We start from the raw sequence: 22099 nt of genomic DNA, 5'->3' as shown, positions 1-22099 counted from the left end.
ACCCTATTTTGCCACAGAAAAAACACAAAAGGGGGTCCATATTTATCAAGGATACCCAACCCCCAGGGGAACAAATTCAGAGACATCCTGAATAACAATGGGAAAACTGCAATTCCCCAAATTTACTTGTAAGAAACCATGACCCCAAAACATTTCCCGCTGGAAACTAAAAAAAAAGGTTTTACCAAAACCCAAATTTTGGGTGATTTCATACAAAAAAAGGGAAAAAATATAACCCTTTTTCCCAACTTTTAATTTATAAACTCAAATGGATAAGGCCCCACCAGGGAAAACATATTAGGACACAACTAGACCGTGTTCCAAAAGGGGTCAATGTGGTTTAAACAAACCTAACAAACCCGATTCCACATTACCCCCACCCCAACAAAAAACCACCGTGACTTTTAAAACAAACTTCAGTTTAAGCAGGTGGAAAGGTTCAACCCCCCATGCTAAGGCAATCTGTCCAAGTGCTGAATCCTTACAAACCTCAGATCAAATGGGAAAATGCATGGTCGTAAAGCAAAAAAGTCCTTAAAAAAAAACCCTTTATGATAAAAAGTAATAAAGGGGAAAAAATTCAGAAAAAGTAAAATAAAAGAAAAATCCCTGATCAGTTACAGAAACTATGTCCCTCATAAAACATCCAAGGAGTTAAAAAAAAATTAAGGGCCCAGATAAACCCCCAAAGGTTCTTTTACATGTCAAAAACCAATGGAAACTCCAGATCTGCTCTGAGTTAGGCATGGCCAAAAAAACCAACTGATGAATTTCCCATTTGCAACAGGTTTATAAACTTCACTATAAAGGGAAAATCCAGAAGAAATTCCCCAGAATCACTACAGGTTCACATTTCCCAAAAACATTCAAGGGATGGTGCCCCGGTTTCTTTTATGAACCCCAAAAGAACATCCCCAAACACACTTTCAAATCAGCTCTGGTAAACAATGCACACACCAGACCCCTTTCAGGTGGGGAAATGGGGGAAAATGCCCTTGTGGCCCGGTTGGGTTGGGGTTTGGTTTTGGTTGGGAATCCAAAAATTGGCCCACCCCTTTCTTTATTTAAGCAATCTGCCTCCTAAAACCTTGGATTTTGGTTTTAAAATCCTCCCAAACCCTGGAGGGACGGGTTTAAAAAAGGCCCGTTCCAAAGTGCATGTCATCCCTTTTGGGCCCCCAAAAAAAAAAAAAAATTTTTTTTTTTTAAGTTTTTAAAAAAAAAAAAAAAAAAAAAAAAAAAAAAAAAAAAAAAAAAAAAAAAAAAAAAAAAAAAAAAAAAAAAAAAAAATATAAAAAAAAAAAAAAAAAAAAAAAAAAAAAAAAAAAAAAAAAAAAAAAGGGGGGGGGGGGGGGGGGGGGGGGGGGGGGGGGGGATTGTGTGGGGGGGGGGGGGGGGGGGGGGGGGGGGGGGGGGGGGGGGGGGGCCAAACCTTTTTCAAATTGGGGGCCGAAACCAAAACAATGGGGGTTTTAGGGGGGGGGGGGGGGGGGGGGGGGGGGGGGGGTTGCTTAACCATTTTTTTAAAATTTTTAAGGCCCAAAATTTTTTTTTATTTTTTCCCTTTTTAAAAAAATTGGGGGGAAAGAAAATTTATTTTTTTTTTTTTTTTAAAAAAAATTTGTTTTTTTAAAAATTGGTAAAAAAAAACACCTGGCAGAACAGCTTTGAAAGACCACAGAAGTACCTCACCAAGAGGATTACTGGCCTCAAACAGATGCCTTATGCAGCCCAACTGAAGAAACTCCAGCTGTACTCAGTTGCATACTGCTTACTCAGAGGTGATATCTGCCTGACACAAGGCCATGTCCAACCCAACTGATGGACATGCTCCACCTAAAAAAAAAAAAATAAATCCCTGACAGCCACACACTCTAGGGATCAAAACCTCACCACAATGATAAATAGGACTTGCTGGAGGGATAGATTCCTGTCCCAGAGACTCCCCATGCTTTGGAGCAGGATTCCAATCTATATTAGGCAGAGCTCTCACTCAACACCTCTCAAGAAACCTGAACGAGTGGATGAAACAGCAACCTCATCCTGGGGATCACTGCAGTGGCCTGGACAGAGGTTAGGGAACTAATGGCTCTGCTGGACAGAGGCACATGGAACTAATCTAAGGTGGCAACAAAAGCTAACACATTTTGGCTATGTTTACAGATGCCCTTGGGCAGATAGCCTAGTACTTACCTATGAGCATATATTTCGCTGGCAGTGTGTGTGCATGTGTGTGTGTGCGTGTGTGTGCGTGTGTGTGCGTGTGTGTGCGTGTGTGTGTGTGTGTGTGTGTGTGTGTGTGTGTGTGTGTGTGTGTGTGTTGAGTGCTATCAGTAGGTGGCTACATCCATTATTTCTTCCCCAGTACCAGACATTCTGGCTACAGTAGGGAGCTGCAACCAGTTATGGGAATTATTGGCGCCTGTGGGGTTTAAATATGCCCGATTTCCCACACTTTCCTGTGATTGGACAGTTTTGAAAAAGCTAAGCTATGGGCACACCTACTTACCTAATGTTGGCATTGCTTAAAGGGGCATACCACTGGGCAGATTGAATTAGCCAACCTACACATTGGCTGACCTGTGCAATGCTTAGCGTTGCTTTCTATCTAATTAGCATTATATTTTCCTTTGGCCATTGATTTATTATTTGTTACATGTTATATCTGTGTCTGGTATCTTTGGTTCATGTGTACGTACACTGTATGGGGTCCTGGGGTCTTTAACACTTTATTACACTAACGCCTCAAATCTGGCCTTACTGCAGTACTCCAGTTCACATATTTATGTTATGTATTTAAAACCGCTGGTGTGAACAAAGTCACACGTGAAGTCTATTGTTATTATCAGGGAAACATTCTTCCCATGTGGGATGACCCAAAAATTGAATGATTTTCTTTGTGGCAACACGATGTCTAAAAAGGTAAGCATGGCTGTGCTCATATGAGCATGGACTACAGCATGTGAAAGACCTATGATACTTGGGTCGGGACGATGTACAAGATGAGTCCCGAGGGGAGGAGGAGTGGAGGTTGGGTAAATTGTGGTGGTGTGGTAGCTACGGGCCGGTAGCCAGAGGAAGGATGGTGGCTGCATGTGTGCAGTGGGGGGTGGGGGAGTTGAAACTGTGGATAATGACATTATGGGTCGAGGAGATGCTGGGTTGGATGGGCCCATACTGGTCGGTCTGCCTAGTGAGTGGGGGAGAGGTGAATGAAATATATGCAAGAAACAGATAAATGACAATATAGTTAAACCATTATTTATATAGATCAAACAACATACATTAAACTTGGTAGTCTATTGCAGGGTGGATGTGTTTGGCTGTGGGGGGGGTTGCCAATTACTACAAGACGTATATTGCTTGGGGCCTCCCAACCCCATTAACAGTGCATGTGGACATATATGTTTCTGTTAATCTACCATTGCTATCTATGGCTGTATGCCCATATATACCTATATAGGTATATATTTGCTTACATATTTCTAACTATGTCCGTATATACCTACGGAGGTATATATCTGCGTACATATATGTAACCTGCTGTGTATATGTGGACATATAGGGGTTGACATATATATGTGTAGATGTTGGCATTTACATGTATATATGTTCATATATATCTGTATCTATGTATATATTTCAGACTATATATATATATATATATATATATATATATATATATATATATATCTATATATATATATACATATATAGATATGTAGTATTTGTTTAGATATGGATATACTTACACACACACATGCATCTAGATGTTGGTATACATTCTCTGTACTGTTGCATGACTGGGCTGGATGTTATGTTACTGACAACGTCAGATTTATGTATATCTGGCATGGCTTAGTGGGGAATCCCTTTTTGTATGGTGTTCATGGTCTTGGGTTTGAGCCTTGCAGAGGCTGTTTATTTTGTTGCTGGACAGAAATTGGGCCATTGGATACAGACTGATTAAGGCACTTTAAAGCAGTGTATCTTCATTAGACAATAATTTAGTTATCAGGAGGGAAACCTGTAATGCCATGTGTATACCAGGGTCATGTGTTTCCCGTATACCTGAATTAGACGTTCCTATTAGGTTTAGTGTGCATACCAGGCAACCTTGTGTGCCACGTATACTTTGCAATACCTACAAATAAAACCGTTAGTGTAAACAAAGTCACACGTGAAGTCTATTGTTATTACCAGGGAAACATTCGTCCCATGTGGGACGACCCAAAAATTGGGTGATCTTCTTTCCGGCAACACCATGTCTCCAAAGGTATGCATGGCTGTATTCATGGGGCAGACCTAGGATACTTGAGTCGGGACAACGTACAAGATGAGTCCCGAGGGGAGGAGGAGTGGAGGGTGGGCATAGTGTGGTGGTGTGGTAGCTACGGGCTGGTAACCACGGAAGGGATGGTGGCTGTGTGTGTGCAGTGGGGGGGGGGGGGCGGAACTGTGAGTAATGAATGTATGGGTTGAGAAGGGGCTGGGTTGGATAGGTCTGTACAGGTCGGCCCGCCTAGTGGGTGGGGAAGAGGGGAATGAAATATAGAACAAGTAAAAGATACGAGAAACATAATTTAAATTCATATTCATATATGGATATATATATGTATATATATATATATATATATATATATATATATATATATATATATATATATATATATATATATATACATATAAACACTCACACATATACATATACATATACACAGCTATGACTTCATCAAGTGGCTAAGCTTCTAATGTCATTCAAAGGGGATCCAGTATCTGTCTGCCTGGGATGACATGATTGACAAACCACGATGCTTTGCCAGAGATGGTCTGCACCTGTTGCCCCTGGGATTCAGGTTACTGGCTACAGCTCTTGGCACCCCCATAGTGCCTTATCTAGGCAAGGTTCAAAGGACAAAACCACCACCATAACAGGTGCAAGCATGCAAAACTGAAGGCACTGCTACTCAATGCTAGACGTCTAGACCTAAAAAGGTACCCTCTTGTGGAACACCTACAAATGGGGGACATTGCTATCAGTGCAGTAAATGGGACCTGGCTCAATGCTCCAGAGAGCACACCTGTAATACCTGGCTACAACTCTTATCACACATTTCAGGCACCAAACCAAGTCCACAACACTACAGGTGGAGGAGTGTTCATATTCACTAAGTTTATTCACACCTCCAGCCTAGTTCCCAACACAATGCACTAGGTAAGACTGCAATCCATATTGCATCTTGCTACAGATCCCTCACGATGCCCCAAGATTTTCACTACACCTTTATAAACATACCGGACAATATTAAGATACAACCAAACACCATAATACTGGGTGATTTTGACTACCCTGCCATTAACTGGGAAAACTACTTGGGTACCAACACCTTTTACCAACGGTTCCTGGAATTCATGCATTCTACCCCCCCCCGGATCAACTAATCCATTGTCAAACCAGGGGCTCTGATATCCTAGACCTGGTCATTACCTACATGGGAGACAGATGCTCCACACCAGTGGTCACCCCCTCATTGGTCAGGTCGGACCATAATGTAATCACCGTTGACATTCACATCCCACCCCCACCTGTCAGTAGGGAAACCTCCATAAGAACCCTCTCCAAAGCCAACGTCATGCTACTCAAGTCAGATGTGACAAACTTCATGACACCCATGGAGAAGGGAGCTGACAGTGCAACTGGTGAATCCTACACTAAGGCACTGTATGAATATCCATGAATTGTGCCATCCCAAACAGAACCAAGACCCTGTCCTCCAAAAAAGGAAGCCAGTCTGGTGCTCCACTGCCATAAATAAACTATACAACAGAAGGAAGAAACTGTTGAAGAAAAGAGGATAATCCCAAAATGCAAACAGCTCCCTTACCAGCCTCAGTATGAAGCTGAGATCCCTCAAAATTCCCCAAAGCTTGTTATGTAAATATAATTGCCAAAGATTCCAAAGACAACCATGAGGCATTCTATAGTTATGTCCAGAATCTAAATGGCAATGCCCAGAACTGCTCTGAGCTACTACAAAATGGCATTAAATATATTGATTCCAGGGAGTTTGGCAATATCCGGGCAGATCGCTTTTATGCCACATTCACCCTCCTCTCACCCCTTAAGGAGCCCATCTCACTACCAAAAGATTGCCAATTCCAGTAATCATGGCCACACAGGTAGAAACCGCACTCTCCACAGGTAGGAACACAGCATCCATGGGACCAGATTTATTTATATTTTATTTATTTATTTAACATTTGTTGATTGGGAATGTCCGACTAGGTTCCACAGAGTCTGTTTTCAGCAGAGGCCTGGGGAGAAATGCTCCATATGCATGTCTTTAGAATGACATCCCGGGCTGTGTACTACATGAACTACAAAATACACTTGCACCTCACCTAAGTGTTATGTTTAATCATGGCCCCACCTCAGGCTTTGATCCCACTGAGTGGTGCACAACTACAGTTATCACACTCCACAAGGGGGTATCCACCTTGGATCCTGGGAACTACCGTCCCATCAGTCTGATGAGCCTGATCTGCAAGGGCATGGAATGCATTATCATGGAACTTATAAACTAAGACATTAGCAACCAGCAAACACTGGGCCCTACTGGGGTTGGGCTCATGAAGGGCCAATCTTGTCTCTGAACCTGATTCACTACCTAAAATTAAAACCATTGGTGTAAACTAAGTCACCAGTGAAGTCTATTGTTATTACAAGAATAAAGTCATCCCATGCGGGATGACCCATAAATTTAGGTGTTATCCTTTGTGGTAACCTCATGTTTGCAAAGGTAAGCATGGCTGTGTTCATATGTGCATGGACTACAGTGTGTGGAAGACCAAAGATACTTGGGTTGGGACAATGTACAAGATGTGTCCCAAGTGGAGGAGGAGTGGAGAGTGGGCAAAGTGTGGTGGTGTGGTTGCTACAGGCTGGTAACCAGAGAAGGGATGGTGGCTGTGTGTGTGCAGCAGGGGGGAGGTAGAACTGTGGGTAAAGAAAATATAGGTCGAGCAGAGGCTGGGTTGGATGGGCCTGTACTGGTCGGCCCACCTAGTGGGTGGTGGAAAGGGGAACAAGATATAAAAAATTGAAACATAACAGAAGAATAATTTAAATCCCTATTTAAATAAAACACTTAAAATAAAATAAACTTGGTAGTGTATTGCAGGGCAGATGTGTTTGACTGTGGGGGGTATGCCAATTTGTACAAGAAGTATATTGTTTGGGGCCTCTCAACCCCATTAACGGTGCATGTGGACATATATGTTTCTGTTAATCTACCATTGCTATCTACAGATGTATGACCATATATACCTATATAGGTATATATATTTGCTTACATATTTATAACTATGTCCGTATATACCTACGGAGATATATATCTGCGTACATATATGTAACTTGCTGTGTATATGTGGGCATATAGGTGTTGACATATATATGTGTAGATGGCATTTGCATGTATATATGTTTATATATATATATATATATATATATATATATATATATATATATGTTCATGACTGCTGTTTTAGTGTGCTTGAAGCAACAGTAGCCATTTTTCCTCTACTCCACATACACTTATCTAAATTGCTAACTGGAACTGAGACTAGCATTAGTATACAAACATTAAGTTCTGGCAAGTCTGTTTTTAGCCTACAATTTGAAACCCACATTAATACATAGTGCTAATTTCCAGTTCGCATTTGTATTATACTGTGTTCTGCTATTTTTTTAGCTGCTTAGAAATTGTTTACCTGAAATGTTAATGCACTGTTTTGCAATTCCTCCTGCACTCCTGCTGTGTGGTCTACTAGGTACAGCATAGTACCGTTTTGTATCCTTTCTCTCACTCTGTTGCTATGCGCACTCACTCCTCTCTATATAGTACTATCTAGTACATCAGTACCTTTCTAACCTCTCTTTAAATATCTACTCTATCCTCCTCCTAGACGCTCCCTTTTTGTTCACTCTTCTTCCGTCCTTATGTTACCAGACCACTAAACAGCCTCTTTCTCTCTCTACAGCTTGCTGTTACCCTCACCCTCCAACTCCAGGTGCTCCTCAGATTATAGTAAACCACCAAAGACTTTATAACCTTCTAAGGAGATCATCCCTGGACTGCCTAGACCCAAAACAACCTACAGCACAGTTTGTAGTATGTTCTCCCTCAATCAGGAGTCAGCGTGTATGTAGAACTATCTACGGGTTTCCACCTATTGTTAAATTGTGTTTAGGTAAGAACTATCTACTTGTTTCCACCTAGGTTTTTTGTGTTTTAATGTCTAAGTACACACTGCGTATACAATAGCAGCCTACTGCCATCCATAGACACCATTTACTCCTTCCCTGATTTAATAATTTCATACCCAACAAATCCAAAACCACACCTCCTTCCTTCACCATCACCTCCAGCAACGGCACAACAATCTCTCCCTCCCCCCATACTAAGCTACTCGGTGTTGAAGTAGATAAGGATCTTAACTTCAATGTCCACATCTCTCAAACCATTAAAAAGGTACATAAAAAATTAGGAACTTTATACAAACACACACAGCTCCTATCAGACCAAGCACGAATCACCCTAGCCCACACCTCTTGTCTACCCTACTATATGCATCACCAATCCTAATTCACATCAGGAAAAAAGACCTAGACAAACTAGAATCATGTTGCAATAAGATTGCAAAATTTGCCAATAAGTCCACTTTCAGAAGTCATCACTGTCTTGCCTTAAAAGAGCTACAATGGTTAGAACTCCCTCAGCTAATTCAGTATCACCAGCTAGTACTTACCTTCAACATACTAAAGAATCCCCACAAAACTCCAGCCCTAAACCAACTACTAAACCAATATCAGCAAACTGTCCTCTATACTCATCCAACAAGATCCTGCTCTGTATCCAAAGCCAACAACACTGCAGGGAAAGCCCTTTTCTCTCATACTATCGCTAAGGAATGGAATAACTTACCCCAAAATATCTCCTCAGCAACATCTATCTCAGTGTTCAAAAAAATCACTCAAGCCACACCTCCTGCAGTCATGGCTCTGTCCTTGCATTACATAAATGCTTTCCTAAAGCCACACCTCTTGCAGTCATGGCTCTGTCCTTGCATTACGTAAATGCTTTCCTAAAGCCACACCTCTTGCAGTCATGACTCAGTCCTTGCATTACGTAAATGCTTTCCTAAAGCCACACCTCCTGCAGTCATGGCTCTGTCCGTGCATTACATAAATGCTTTTCTAAAGCCACACCTCTTGCAGTCATGGCTCTGTCCTTGCATTACGTAAATGCTTTCCTAAAGCCACACCTCCTGCAGTCATGGCTCTGTCCTTACATAAATGCTTTCCTAAAGCCACACCTCCTGCAGTCATGGCTCTGTCCTTACATAAATGCTTTCCTAAAGCCACACCTCCTGCAGTCATGGCTCTGTCCTTGCATTACATAAATGCTTTCCTAAAGCCACACCTCTTGCAGTCATGGCTCTGTCCTTGCATTACGTAAATGCTTTCCTAAAGCCACACCTCCTGCAGTCATGGCTCTGTCCTTACATAAATGATTTCCTAAAGCCACACCTCCTGCAGGCATGGCTCTGTCCTTACATAAATGCTTTCCTAAAGCCACACCTCCTGCAGTCATGGCTCTGTCCTTACATAAATGCTTTCCTAAAGCCACACCTCCTGCAGTCATGGCTCTGTCCTTACATAAATGCTTTCCTAAAGCCACACCTCCTGCAGTCATGGCTCTGTCCTTACATAAATGCTTTCCTAAAGCCACACCTCCTGCAGTCATGGCTCTGTCCTTGCATTACATAAATGCTTTCCTAAAGCCACACCTCCTGCAGTCATGGCTCTGTCCTTACATAAATGCTTCCTAAAGCCACACACCTCCTGCAGTCATGGCTCTGTCCTTACATAAATGCTTTCCTAAAGCCACACCTCCTGCAGTCATGGCTCTGTCCTTACATAAATGCTTTCCTAAAGCCACACCTCCTGCAGTCATGGCTCTGTCCTTGCATTACATAAATGCTTTCCTAAAGCCACACCTCCTGCAGTCATGGCTCTGTCCTTACATTACATAAATGCTTTCCTAAAGCCACACCTCCTGCAGTCATGGCTCTGTCCTTACATAAATGCTTTCCTAAAGCCACACCTCCTGCAGTCATGGCTCTGTCCTTACATAAATGCTTTCCTAAAGCCACACCTCCTGCAGTCATGGCTCTGTCCTTACATAAATGCTTTCCTAAAGCCACACCTCCTGCAGTCATGGCTCTGTCCTTACATAAATGCTTTCCTAAAGCCACACCTCCTGCAGTCATGGCTCTGTCCTTCCATAAATGCTTTCCTAAAGCCACACCTCCTGCAGTCATGGCTCTGTCCTTACATAAATGCTTTCCTAAAGCCACACCTCCTGCAGTCATGGCTCTGTCCTTACATAAATGCTTTCCTAAAGCCACACCTCCTGCAGTCATGGCTCTGTCCTTGCATTACATAAATGCTTTCCTAAAGCCACACCTCCTGCAGTCATGGCTCTGTCCTTACATTACATAAATGCTTTCCTAAAGCCACACCTCCTGCAGTCATGGCTCTGTCCTTACATAAATGCTTTCCTAAAGCCACACCTCCTGCAGTCATGGCTCTGTCCTTGCATTACATAAATGCTTTCCTAAAGCCACACCTCCTGCAGTCATGGCTCTGTCCTTGCATTACATAAATGCTTTCCTAAAGCCACACCTCCTGCAGTCATGGCTCTGTCCTTACATAAATGCTTTCCTAAAGCCACACCTCCTGCAGTCATGGCTCTGTCCTTACATAAATGCTTTCCTAAAGCTACACCTCCTGCAGTCACGGCTCTGTCCTTACATAAATGCTTTCCTAAAGCCACACCTCCTGCAGTCATGGCTCTGTCCTTGCATTACATAAATGATTTCCTAAAGCCACACCTCCTGCAGTCATGGCTCTGTCCTTGCATTACATAAATGCTTTCCTAAAAGCCACACCTCCTGCAGTCATGGCTCTGTCCTTGCATTACATAAATGCTTTCCTAAAGCCACACCTCCTGCAGTCATGGCTCTGTCCTTGCATTACATAAATGCTTTCCTAAAGCCACACCTCCTGCAGTCATGGCTCTGTCCTTGCATTACATAAATGCTTTCCTAAAGCCACGCCTCCTGCAGTCATGGCTCTGTCCTTGCATTACATAAATGTTTTCCTAAAGCCACACCTCTTGCAGTCATGGCTCTGTCCTTGCATTACATAAATGCTTTCCTAAAGCCACACTTCCTGCAGTCATGGCTCTGTCCTTGCATTACATAAATGTTTTCCTAAAGCCACACCTCCTGCAGTCATGGCTCTGTCCTTGGATTACATAAATGCTTTCCTAAAGCCACACCTCTTGCAGTCATGGCTCTGTCCTTGCATTACATAAATGCTTTCCTAAAGTCACACCTCTTGCAGTCATGGCTCTGTCCTTACATAAATGCTTTCCTAAAGCCACACCTCCTGCAGTCATGGCTCTGTCCTTACATAAATGCTTTCCTAAAGACACACCTCCTGCAGGCATGGCTCTGTCCTTACATAAATGCTTTCCTAAAGCCACACCTCCTGCAGTCATGGCTCTGTCCTTGCATTACATAAATCCTTTCCTAAAGCCACATTTTCTGCAGTCATGGCTCTGTCCTTGCATTACATAAATGCTTTCCTAAAGCCACACCTCCTGCAGTCATGGCTCTGTCCTTGCATTACATAAATGCTTTTTTAAAGCCACACCTCCTGCAGTCATGGCTCTGTCCTTGCATTACATAAATGCTTTCCTAAAGCCACACCTCCTGCAGTCATGGCTCTGTCCTTGCATTACATAAATGCTTTCATAAACACCTCCTGCAGTCATGGCTCTGTCCTTGCATTAAATGCTTTCCTAAAGCCACACCTCCTGCAGTCATGGCTCTGTCCTTACATAAAAATGCTTTCCTAAGCCACACCTCCTGCAGTCATGGCTCTGTACTTACATAAATGCTTTCCTAAAGCTACACCTCCTGCAGTCACGGCTCTGTCCTCACATAAATGCTTTCCTAAAGCCACACCTCCTGCAGTCATGGCTCTGTCCTTACATAAATGCTTTCCTAAAGCCACACCTCCTGCAGTCATGGCTCTGTCCTTACATAAATGCTTTCCTAAAGCCACACCTCCTGCAGTCCTGGTTACATAAATGCTTTCCCTAAAGCCACCTCCTGCAGTCATGGCTGTCCTTACATAATGCGCTTCTAAAGCCACCTCCTGCAGTCATGGCTCTGTCCTTACATAAATGCTTTCCTAAAGCCACACCTCCTGCAGTCATGGCTCTGTCCTTGCATTACATAAATGCTTTCCTAAAGCCACACCTCCTGCAGTCATGGCTCTGTCCTTGCATTACATAAATGCTTTCCTAAAGCCACACACCTCCTGCAGTCATGGCTCTGTCCTTGCATTACATAAATGCTTTCCTAAAGCCACACCTCCTGCAGTCATGGCTCTGTCCTTACATAAATGCTTTCCTAAGCCACACCTCCTGCAGTCATGGCTCTGTCCTTACATAAATGCTTTCCTAAAGCCACACCTCCTGCAGTCATGGCTCTGTCCTTACATAAATGCTTTCCTAAAGCCACACACCTCCTGCAGTCATGGCTCTGTCCTTACATAAATGCTTTCCTAAAGCCACACCTCCTGCAGTCATGGCTCTGTCCTTACATAAATGCTTTCCTAAAGCCACACCTCCTGCAGTCATGGCTCTGTCCTTGCATTACATTACATAAATGCTTTCCTAAGCCACACCTCCTGCAGTCATGGCTCTGTCCTTACATAAATGCTTTCCTAAAGCCACACCTCCTGCAGTCATGGCTCTGTCCTTGCATTACATAAATGCTTTCCTAAAGCCACACCTCCTGCAGTCATGGCTCTGTCCTTGCATTACATAAATGCTTTCCTAAAGCCACACCTCCTGCAGTCATGGCTCTGTCCTTACATAAATGCTTTCCTAAAGCCACACCTCCTGCAGTCATGGCTCTGTCCTTACATTACATAAATGCTTTCCTAAAGCCACACCTCCTGCAGTCATGGCTCTGTCCTCACATAAATGCTTTCCTAAAGCCACACCTCCTGCAGTCATGGCTCTGTCCTTGCTACAAATGCTTTCCTAAAGCCACACCTCCTGCAGTCATGGCTCTGTCCTTACATAAATGCTTTCCTAAAGCCACACCTCCTGCAGTCATGGCTCTGTCCTTACATAAATGCTTTCCTAAAGCCACACCTCCTGCAGTCATGGCTCTGTCCTTGCATAAATGCAAAGCGCACCTCCTGCAGTCATGGCTCTGTCCTTGCATTACATAAATTCTTTCCTAAAGCCACACCTCCTGCAGTCATGGCTCTGTCCTTACATAAATGCTTTCCTAAAGCCACACCTCCTGCAGTCATGGCTCTGTCCTTGCATTACATAAATGCTTTCCTGATCTCCTCCATTTCTACTATCCTCCTTTCTCTCAGGGCTCACTATGTCTAATACTCAACACTCAAACTCTTAGAACAGGGCCTGCTATTTGCTACTATAATGCCTTGTGTGATGTCACTTTGATTGCATCAGACAATGAGTGTAATTTTTTTTTCTTTCCCAAATACCAACATCCAGGATCCCCTATGTGTAATGTAAGCCTGCCTGGAAAGAACTGTTGTATGAAATATCTTTTGATTGTATATATAACACTGTACAAAATTGTTGTTTGTGGAGCTTTTCTCCCCGGGCCTCCGCTGTAAATGGACCTAGTTTCAGTCAGACTTTCCCAGTAAACAAATATAAAATAAAATAAATAAATAAATAAAATAAATAAATATATAAGTATATATGTATATATTTCTGAAAATAAAAAAATATATAATTACATAAATAGATATGTTTAGATATTAATATATTTACACACACACATACATCTAGATGTTGGTATACATCCTCTGTAAGGTTGCATGACTAGGCTGGATGTTATGTTTCTGAAAACATCATGTTTATGTATATGTGCCATGGCTTACTGGTAAATCACTTTGTGTATGGTGTGCATGATCCTGGATTTGAGCCTTGCTGAGGCTGCTTATTTTGTTGCTAGGCAGAACATGGGCCATTGGATACAGAGTGATTAATGCACTTTAAAGCAGTTGTAAGTGGGTTTGCATGGGTTTGTGCGGAGCTAAGCACTGCTAACTTCTGGTTACAGTTTCTTCTACTCAGTCAGCTTCCACATTGCTTAATCTATATAAGCAGTGCTTACCCCTGCACAAACACACATATACACGCTTACTAGTGCTTACATATGCTTATTACTGCTTATTTGTGCTTAAACCTGGTTACTAGTGCTTTATTCATTTTGACACTGATACTTCATATGTGCATTTTCTGCAGTACTCTAGTTCATAAATATGTGTTATTTAGTGGGTTTTGCAACAAAACTATTGGTCATAATGTGCTTTACTATGTAAGATACACTGTACTGCAATGGGACTCGAACCGGGAATGCCTTTTCATTAGGCAAATGCTCTGCCCACTACACTATTGCTGTACTTCATCATTTGCATATATCTTCCTTGTTATCCTCTTCAGCCTTTTAAGCTGGGTTAACCACAGCTAAGCATTGGGCACACGCGCACCTATAGTTAGCTGTACTTGGATTTTTAAACAAAATGAATACACGTGTTTCTTCATTTCATTTCAATGTACTGTTGCTGTTGTACATGTGGGGACCTGTTGGTGGGGATATGTGGACACCTATGAGCAGTCTCGCTCATTTCTTCCCACTTTCTGCTGTTCTACATTGCAGGGGGTTGTTTATTCTGAGAGCTCTGCTCTCAGACACGCCCCCTGCATTTGTACATGCTCCGTGTAAGCCTAGTAGCTTGGGCAGCTCGCCTTCATTGATATGCATGGCGCGATGCCGTCCTGTTCCTAAATGGGTGCTTCCATGCAGGACTACACTAGTCCTGCATGGAAGATTAGTGAATCCAGGGGATTGTTTGTGTTCCCAAAGAAATTACTATAACGTCAAGTCAAGTTTTACCACCACTGATGTATAGTGATCATGGGGTCATAAAGGTTAATTTGTTGCTAGATAATTCTGCCAAACTGAAATCTAAACCAATGCACAGAAGGTTAATTACAGATTACATGGAAGCAAAAGGGTCACTATATAAAACTAACTGGAGTGAGGTGTTCAATGGAAAAACTGCAGATGGAATGTGGAAAGTTTTGAAAGAGAAATTGTTTGAGTGCAAAAAAACCCTCCAAAACAATGTATAACATCAAGATCTAAGCATACAACATCAGGGGGATATGTTTCCATAAGAACAAGATATCTGATTAAGGTGAAAGACAAAAAATATAAGAAATGTAAGATAAGTTGACAACTTTGAAAACTAAAATAAACAAGCTGGACAAACAGATTAAGCATAGTGTGAGATACGATCAAGAACAATTTGAAGAAAATTAATATAAAGATATTGAGCATAATAGGAAACCTTTTTATAGATACATAAGATATGGAAGGAGTAAAGACACACAAATTGATAAACTGTGTGCAGATTCTAAAATGTATTCTCAGACACAACAGATTATAGTTTGGCTCCATAAAAGGGGTAGTATGTTGTCCTAGTGACATCCAGGTAACCCCAGATACTGGAATCAAATTAGACTTTATTGAAAAAAAACTGCACAAACTGGATCCAAACAAAGCATAGGGAGGAGACATAATTAGTAACAATGACCTGAGAACACTTCACCAAGAACTTACAGTACCATTATATCTATTATTCACTATTTCATGTAAACATGGGAAGATTCCTTGAGATTAGAGACGTGCTTATTAAACCTGTCTTTAAGGGAAAGGGGAGTAGGACAAACCCAAAGTCATATAGATCCTTAAGTCTACTTTCATGTTGTGGAAAAATAATGGAGAAGACAATAGTGGACAAGTTATTGTCAGAACTGGATAGGTTGGGACTTGAAACCATATATCAGCATGCATATGTTGAAATAGATCTATTACCACCTGTAACATAGGTTCATAGGTTCATAGGTAGGTACTAGACTACTGGCCCTAGGACTTATATATGCCTAGCCAAAAAGGTACCCTGGTGTTCGCCACCTAAGAAAATTATTTTCCTGTGCCCCTGTCAAGCAGAGCCACAGAGGTGATCCCAGGGGTGAATTTCCTATTTCCCATCCAATCATCAAGATTTTGCTTGAAGAGTGCTAATGAGGAGCTTTGTTTCATATAGATAGGTAGTTTGTTCCAGAGTATGGGAAGTTTCTGGGACAGGAATCTATCCCTCCAGCATGTTCTGTTTATTGTAGTGATAAGGTTTAGGCCCCTAGAGCGTGTAGCTCAGAGGGATTGGGATTTCTTTAAGTGGAGCATGTCCAACAGCTCCGGGTTTGACATAGCTTTGTATGTTAGGCAGAGATCGCCTCTGTGTAGGCGATATGCGACGAAGTAAAGCTGGACTTTTTTGAGATGGTCTGCATAGGGCATCTGTTTGAGGCTGGTAATCCTCTTTGTGAGGTATTTCTGTGGCCTTTCCAGTTGTTGTAGATGTCTTGTGAGGTACATACCAAAAGGGGTGTCATACTCTATAATGGGTCTAATGAGTGACAAGTATAGGGGAACAATGACCTCTTTTTTCCTGGATGAGAAACCTTTTTGTGATGAGGTGTGCCATGTAGAAAGATTTCCTGACTACTGTGGTGATGTGATTATCAAAGGAGAGACTACTGTCCACCTGTGTCCCAAGGTCTCTTATCACACTTTCGGTGTTAAGTAGACTACCACCTATGTGGTAGCTCATGGGTACAGAGTTTTTACCAAAGGGGATGCCAATGCACTTTTTGGCATTGAGCTTGAGGCCATGGCTTTGATACCAGGCATCTGTCTCTGTGAGGCCCTTTTGTAGGATGTCGACATCATTAGTAGTTTCGATTATGGCTCCTAGTTTGCAGTCATCTGCGAACTTCATTATCCAAAGTCCTTCTGTGTTAGCCTCTACTTTAGAAAAGTAGATATCAAACAGGAGAGGACCCAGGACTGAATCCTGTGGTACTCCACATTTCACTGGTCTGAAGTCAGATCTGGAGTCTGCTACTTTCACAGTGTGGGTTCTTTCAGTGAGCCAGTTGACAACCCATCTTGTGACATAGGGATTTATACCTAGTTTAGTGAGTTTATCTATACTTCCAGAGTGGGGAATGGTGTCGAAAACCTTGGCGAGGTCAAGATAGGCTGTGTAAACCACGTTACCCTCATCTACAGCTTTGGTGACTGCTTCAAAGAAGTCTATCAGGTTTAGGAGACATGATCTGCCTTTTACAAATCCAAACTGGTTGGAGTCCAAGTCTGGAGATTACCAATGTCTTTGTGTGTAAGATCCATGATGACACGTTCCATGGCCTTGCATAACAGGCTCATTAGGCTAATGGGGCAGTAGTTCCCGGGGTCCGTTGTGGCTCCCCCTTTGTGGAGTGGGATAACTGTTGCTGTGCACCATTTAGTGTGCACAAAGCCTGAGGTGAGGCTATGACTGAACATGGTGCTTAGATGGGGTGTCAGTTCATTCTGCAGTTCATGTAGAACTCAGCCTGGGATGTTGTCAGGTCCCATGGATGCTATGTTCTTGGCTTTGGAGAGTGTGTTTTTTACCTGTGCAGCCATGATTACAGGAACTTTGCATTCTTCCTGTATAGAGATGAGCCCTTTAAGGGATGAGAGGGGGATAAAGTTAGCACTGAACCTATCTGCCAGTATGTTGGCAATATCGGTTGGTTCTGTATATTTAGTACAGGAACAAATGACCAGCACTCGATTCTGCAAGATACCATCAACCGCCACAACAAATTTACCTAGGTTTCGTCTTTATTCAGACTTCTTCAGAATTATCTCAAACAATTCAATCATCCAAGTTTTATAAAAACCAAATCATGACATCATTACTCAATTAACTAATTAACATTCATTATACTTAAAGTGAACTGAACACACACAATCCATCATTAAAAACATCAAAATTGAAAACATCAAATAAAATATAAAATATAAAATATAAAATATAGAATCCATCTAAAAATACTATTAACTAATAATAATACAATAATAAATAAATAATCACATCACCCTAAAATATGTTTCAGTTTTAAAACAGGGGCAATACTAATGTGATCATTAATGCCAGGAAACACCGTGGCATTTAATCTAAGCTGCCATTTTATTTCACTAATGTCAAGGTGTAAATCTAGAACATTACCCTGTACATCCTTGATAATATTTTGTATAACACAAAATTTAAATTCATGCCCACTGTGCAACTCAATATGTCTATACAAGGCATTTGTTTTTTTCTTATGTCTAATATCTGACATATGTTCAATAATTCTATCTCTAAAGGCTCTGCTGGTTTTCCCCACGTAAAACGCGGGCATTGACCACATTGAGCCATATACACCACATTGTTAGTATAACAATCAAAATGACCATAAAGCCTAATAGATACACCAGCCACATATATCTTAGAATCTGTGGACAGCACCAGATGGCAAACACTACATCTACCACATTTAAAATTCCCAATAGATCTACCCGTTGGATTGAAAGGATTGTCACCCTTCTGTAATAATTGCTTAAAAGATTTGGCCTTCCTAAAAACACACTTAGGACGAGAATTAAGCTTTTCCCAAACCAGACTATCAAGTCTAAGTAACTTCCAATTATTGAAAACTATATCCCTAATATTTAATGCATCAAAGGAATAAGTAATAATAAAATAAAGATCAACTTATGGCCCTCCTTTATTCACATTGGCACCTAATAGTTGATTACTTCCATTTCCAATATTGGTTGTTTCATTATTAATCTCAACACCCATTATTGTGGGGTTATTATTCATTCTCCCCTTCAATAAAGGCCAGTATGTACCATCAGTTCTCTTCTGCTTCACCTCCTCTGTTATAGCTTGACACAATGCTTCCGGATAACCTCTTTTAATAAACATACTACCAATAGAATCTACTTCCTTCAGGAAATCCAAATCATCACTAAGCATTCTGGCAGCCCTGACCATCTGACCTTTAATAATTGCTTTTTCTGATGGTCAGGGTGCCAGCTAGAATAGCTAAGGTATGAATTAGAAAAGGTAGCCTTCCTATGAATAGTAGATGTCAAAGTATGCTTAATAGGATCTATTTTTAAATTTACATCTAAATATACAATCTCCTGCTTATTAAACACATGGGTAAATTTCAAAAAGTGGACTGTCTGGTTTATATACTCTACAAAATTATTTAATTCCTCGACACTGCCTTCCCAAACTATAAACAAATCATCTAAAAAATGGGTATAATGCCGAATATTAGACTTAAACCTACTTTCAAAAATATATTCTTGCTCCCAATAAGACATGATATAATTGGCATAAATGGGGGCACAAGCCGCCCCCATAGCTACACCTGTAACTTGCTTGAAGTATTGTTCCTCAAAGAAAATATAATTATTATTTAAAACTGCTTCCATCAAGGTAATGAACACATTTATTCGATCTTGATCATACAGACCTGTTTTTAGAAGTTGCCACTCTAACCATTCTAAACCTATAATGTCAGGTATAACAGAAAAAAGATTAACCACGTCTATAGTAACCATTATGGTGTTATCATTAATTTCCACAAACCGAAGCTTATCCAAAAATTGCCAAGAATCCTTGGTGATGTAGTCAAATAATTTGATCCCTTTTTGCAAATGGTAATCCAAGAATGTACTTATAAAGCAAGTTTTGCTATGTTTACCATCTACAATGGGCCTAAACTTAACATCCTCTAGCCCCTTATGTATCTTAGGGATCCCAAAGATGCTACTCACCATAGGATACTCATTATTAATAAAAAAATAATCTGATTCATCAATTTGTCCTTGCATCAGCAAGTCCTCAACTAAGAGATCCACTTTAGAATAAGTAATATTAACTTGGTTTAAGCTACTTTCCTCATATGTATCCCCACTCAACATAATTAACATATGATTAACGTAATCATTTATATCCATGACAACTAAGCCACTGCCCTTGTCGGGTTTCATGAATCTAATAGACCTATCCCTAATCAATTCATTTAATAGGCCTGATTCCTCCTTGCTTAAGTTGTTTGCATTGTTAAATGCCTCAAACCCACTAGCAGCCCTACTCTTATTAATATAATCCCTAATATCAAGTTCACAAATCTTCTCAAACAAACCGACTGTATTATTAGAAGTGGGCATAAACCTACTGGGCTTTCTCAAGACCTCCCCTCTTCGACCAATCACGTCATGAAACGTCAACTTCAAATTCACCTTACTTGTTAATAATTTTAAGTCGATAAGAATGTCAGTTAAGTTACCCCTAACAAGGGGAACAAAAGTGGATCCCTTTGATAACAATTCTACATGCCTAGTATCAATTACTTTACTAGAAAAATTGTAAACTTTATAATCACCATGGCTATTACAAACTACCACAGGATTACTAATAATTCCTATTTTGAGTTGTTCATCAACAATCTGAATTAATTGTTCAATATCCCCACCAGTGACCCCCTCAACACTGCCAATAGGAGCTTCCATTAAATCACAAGCAGAAAAAATGAATTCACCATTAATTTCAGATGTAATTTCAGGTGTCAGATAAATACTGAAACCCAAACTTGACTCAGCCTGTCCACCATCAGCCACACACTCAAATGAATCAATGTTATCACCCAATAATATATCACTAAAAGAATTAACATTAGACTTGTTAGTACAAGTAGTACTTATTGTTGGAACACCAATAACCTTATTAGCGTCCATGTTAAACAACAATGCTGCGTTCACAGAGGCTTCTAGCCTTTCATTAATAGCAAATAAACATTTAGGCGAAACATGAGCACCTAATCCAACATCCAAATGATCCATTTGGCCCTCCACAATTAAAGGGAACGATTTATTTAGCACATCCATTTCACCCAAAACCCCTTTACAGTCCAAACAATTGTCTCTGCCTTCATTTGAAAAAGTTATTTCAATGTCCGTATTATACATATCAACATCCATGTTAAACAACAATGCTGCATTCACAGAGGCTTCTAGCCCATCATTAATAGCAAATGAACATTTAGGCGAAACATGAGCACCTAATCCAACATCCAAATGATCAATTTGGCCCTCCACAATTAAAGGAAACGATTTATTTAGCACTTTCATTTCGCCCAAAACCCCTTTACAGTCCAAACAAATGTCACTGCCTTCATTTGAAAAAAGCCATTTCAATGTCCGTGTTATACATATCAACTTCATTTAAACCTACATTAGAATCAACTTTAGCAGTATCAAACTGTTCCTTTCGAGCAACGCCAACCAAGCCATGCCTGCCAGCATCACTATCACTCATTTGTATCGGAAAACCAAGGATACTGTCATTATTGAAATGACTGATAACCTCACCTTCAACAAAAGTCGGGCCATTCAAAGCTATCTTCTCCGTTCGTTCCGACTGCCATTGCACTGTTGTTGAGAAAAAACCTCCCTTTCAGTCTTGCACCCTGCTTCTGGAACTCGTTGAATTCGCTGCTCCCATGCCGTTGATTCATTTGACTGCATCCCTTTAGCCTCTCTGAGCATCTCGGACCTTCTTCTAAAGGGAAATCCTCCTCTGCCACTCCCAGATTAGTACTACCAGCCTTCCTCGTCATTTCCACCTCACCATCCGATTCCTGATTGGCTAAATGAGCCCGAACTGCACAATTACCTTCAGAAAGCAGATACACTTTTTTATATCTGAATTCATTGGTGTCACAAACTATTTTTTGAGACTTTCTATCATAAATTATCGCACAATGCGAATCAATACTGGCCAACATATTTGTATAATTGGTGAAATAATGTTCAAAGTTTAAATCAGCTGTGATAACCTCATTTTCACCCTCCAACTCATCTAAATAATGAGCAATCACCTGATCATTGTATTTGATAATAATGTTCATAAGCTCCAGTCCTGTTTTATCATATAATTTATGAACTT

This window comes from Protopterus annectens, chromosome 13.part0, assembly GCF_019279795.1.
Source record: "Protopterus annectens isolate FY-2018-M chromosome 13.part0, PAN1.0, whole genome shotgun sequence".
NCBI lineage: Eukaryota > Metazoa > Chordata > Ceratodontiformes > Protopteridae > Protopterus > Protopterus annectens.
Note: the sequence above shows the minus strand (reverse complement) of the source record.